This window comes from Triturus cristatus, chromosome 6 (genome assembly GCF_964204655.1).
Source record: "Triturus cristatus chromosome 6, aTriCri1.1, whole genome shotgun sequence".
Taxonomy (NCBI): Eukaryota; Metazoa; Chordata; class Amphibia; order Caudata; family Salamandridae; genus Triturus; species Triturus cristatus.
The window spans coordinates 1913207597-1913211687 of record NC_140589.1 but is presented as its reverse complement, the minus strand read 5'-3'; positions in this window follow the sequence as shown (position 1 = coordinate 1913211687).

Genomic DNA, 4091 nt, shown 5'->3' with positions numbered 1-4091 from the left:
AGGTGTGGCAGCGGCACACATACCGCCAGAGACAAGGGATGCCCGGCATTTCGCGCCAAATGCGCATACTGTGGGCTAATAGGCCATTATGAAAAGGTGTGCAGAAGGAAGACCCCGAGGCAGGAAATAAAGTACGTGGCACAAGGGGCACGCAAAGAGGACGAAGAAGAGAACGAAGAAGAGGACGACGAGATCCTGATAGTGGAAGAACAAGTACTGGGCATAGAGAGCTCAGCGGACAAGAAACCAAAGTGCGAAATGATGATCGGCGGCATAAGAGTCACCATGGTAGCGGACTCGGGGTCACCCTACACGATTATACAACGGAAGATATGGGAGGAAGATTTCGCAACAAGTACGAAGTATCACTTGAGACCCACTGACATTCATCCCGTAACGTTCACGGGGGAGCCCATACCTATGGTGGGATATTGTCCGCTATCTTTCGAGTTTAGGGGCAGAACATGCGATGGGAAACTGTATGTTGCGTAAAAAGGACCATCGGTACTGGGCTGGAGAGACCAGGGAGAGTTAGGAATGAAGCTGAACCCAGGGGGACACACACAAGTCCTCATGACCGAGGACGGACCAGACTATGAAGCTCAGCGATGGAAGGAGGAATTCCCGGAGGTGTTCAAGGACTCCATTGGCCGCATGACGAAGTTTACTCATAGGATCCAGCTCAGAGCGGGAGCCCAACCGGTGTCCCACAAAGTACGCAACATTCCATTCCGAACAAGGGCTGCAGTACAGGAAGAGCTGCAGAGGTTGGAAGACAACGGCGTGATAGAGGCGATCGACAACGCGGAATGGTTGGCCCCCTTAGTGGTAGCACAGAAACCCAATGGGAAAGTGAGGCTATGTGTTGATCTAAGGGAACTTAACAAGAACATCGTGGTGGACAAGTTCCCGCTTCCCAGGATCAACGAAATGTTAGCCAAGACCCAAGGGGCGCAGTGGTTCTCCACTATAGACTTGACGTCTGCCTACCATCAGATTGCCTTACATCGATCATGCAACCATCTGACGTCGTTCATCACGCCGTTCGGGTGCTACAAGTTCCTGAGGATGCCGTTCGGACTTACCTCGGCGGCAGCAGTTTTTCAAAAACTGATGCACAGGTTGTTCCACAAGAAACCAGGTATCCAATACTTCCAGGACGACATCTTGGTGATGGGCACCTCTAAAGCGGATCACAACAGGAAACTGGTGGAAGTCTTGACCGTGTTAAGGCAGAACGGACTCACTGCCCAATGGGACAAATGTAAGTTCAGAATGAACAAAGTCACGTATTTAGGGCATGAGATAAGTCAACACGGCATCGAACCTAAAGCGTCCAACGTCGCGGCAATTAAGGATGCCCCTACACCCACGAACAAAGAAGACGTCCGAACTTTCCTAAGGATGGCGGAGTTTTATAGTAAGTTTGTACCACACTTCGCCTCCAAGACCCATCAATTAAGGTCGCTTCTCAAGGACAAATCCAAGTTCCAATGGACCGTAGAACAACAAAAAGAATTTGAGGAGGTGAAAAGACACATCAGTGAGGCTGTGCCCATACACGGATTCGACCCAAACGCACAAACCATATTAACCACGGACGCCAGCGACCGAGGACTAGGGGCCGTGCTCACGCAAAGGACCTCAGATGGGGTGATCACCATGATCAGTTTCGCGTCCCGAGCGCTAGCTCCGAATGAGAGTAAATTTAGTGTCATTGAAAAGGAAATGCTTGCAGAGGTGTGGGCAATGGAGAGATTCCGACAATTCCTGTGGGGTGGAAGGTTCCTGTTGCGCACAGACCACAAGCCGTTGGTGAAGGTCCTCACATCCTGCGGGCATGAACATGCTACCCCACGAATTGCGAAGATGACGCTAAGGCTACTGGACTATGTCTATGATGTGGAATATCTACCAGGACACAAGAACAAAGTGGCGGACTTCTTGAGTAGAGCAGCATCTAAAGAAGTCTCGGAAGTCCAGGATGAAGGTGGATGGGAGGACTACGCTGTAGCGTTCACTGGTGATCATGAAAGAGCAATAAGTGCCCAAGAATGGGAGACTGAATACGAAAAAGATGAGAAACTGAGTGCCATAAAAGCGTATGTAACAAATAGGTGGCCAGAGAAAACACTGCTGGAGGAAGAGTTGAAACAGTATTGGGAAGTAAGGGAAGAATTGTCCGTGGGAGACAAACCGTGGTTGCTGCTACGCGGCAGTAAAGTAGTCCCTCCGCTCTCGTTGAGACATCGCATTGTAGCCATCACACATGAGGGCCATCTAGGAATAGTGAAGACTAAATGGAGAGCTAAAGAAGACTATTGGTGGCCGGGGATGGACATGGCAGTAGAACGCCACGTACGAGAATGCGAGCAATGTAGCAACGCGGACAAGACCCAAAAAGTGTTACGGCCGCCCCTGGGGCGATATGAATGTCCGGAAAACCCATGGGAAGAGATTTCCATCGACATCCTGGGACCAATACTGGACACGAATGACATCCAGAAATACATCACAGTGGTGATCGATCGCTACTCCAAGTGGCCGGAGGTCCACGTAGCGGACAACGCGGAAACAGAAACAATACTAGAATTCCTGACGGATGTCTTCATAAGAGAAGGGATCCTGAGTGACAATGGCCCGCAATTTACATCAAGTAAGTGGGAAACCTTCATGGACAGGAATGGTATCGCAGTACGACACACCCCGATATACCACCCCGCAGGGAATGGAGCGGCGGAAAGATTTAACCGGGTGATCATGGGGTCGGTGCAGGCAGCGATCAGCCAAGGTAGCAACTGGGAGAAGGAGCTTAAGCGGCTGATGTGGGCCTATCGGATAACGCCCACCACCACAGGGTACAGTCCGTTCCGAGTGTTGAGAGGAAGAGAACCCTTCACTAAGGACAACGTGGCCTGGAAACGCCTTACGGTGCAAAGCCACTGGTCCCCAGCGGTAGTGTGCAAGAATTGGGAAAAAGCGCAGACAGCGTACACGGAACATTATGATCAGAAGCATAACACCAAAGAGGTCGCACTCGAGAAGGGCGAATGGGTAAGAGTTAAACTTCCTATCCAGAGGAAGAAAGGAGACAGTAAGTTCACCCCCCCGTTCCAAGTGATGGAATCGTACTCAAGATCAGCTCTTCTCAGCGACGGGAAGATATGGTCCCAAGACCGTATGGCGAGATGTACACCTACGGACGGGAGGAAGACAAATGAGGAGTCAGACCACACAGGAACACCCAGTGCAAGGAGGAGCCCGGAGGCAGAACGGGAGAGTCCCCAGGGAGGAGAAGAAAGAAGTCCCCGGGTGGGAACAGGACACAGAGCGAGTGAAGAAATGATTGGTCAGGCGCCCAACACCCAGGAGGGGACAGAGCTAGAAGAGTGGAGAGACGCAGGACTAGGGAGCAGGGAAGAGGCACCCAGTCCAGGAGGTGTTGCCACCACTCCGAAGGTTGGCGAAGGCAGTAAGTGGACACGGCGCGGAAGGAGAGTCATACTGCCCCGGAGGTTCGGGGAGTTCAGCATGGACAACAAGTAAGACTGTATATGTTCCATGGGGGGTGTTAGGTTATGAAGTGTTATAAAGGGGGAGATGTGGTGTAGGGGTCTAGCTTTTGGGACGCGCACTGCGTGACGTCAGTGGACGTCCGGCAGCGGCCATTTACAGCGGCATTAGAGCGCCGATTTGAAAGTGTAAGGAGCTCCGCTCCGGCGCTCCCGTACAGTATACAAATAAAGAACGTGCACCACCAACCAGCGTGAGAGTGATCCTTGCAACCAGGTATTGCCCCCCCCCTCCACAGACCAACATTACATATATACCTTACTTATCTCCAAGGAGTGTCATCAACATACAAACCCCGCCTTCTCTGGCTGCACTGAGCAGTGGCGTAACGAAAGTTTAAGGGGCCCCCTGCAATGTACACAGAGGGGGCCCGCTCCGGATTTAATCCGGAGCGCGCAGGGTTGAGTACTGTGCTGAGGGGGGCCCCTGCAGCTCGCCCCCCCTCACCGCGGGGGATGCGGAGGCCTGTGTTACGCCCCTGGCATTGAGCCTGTGCGTGTCCGAAGGGCGCTGTGTCC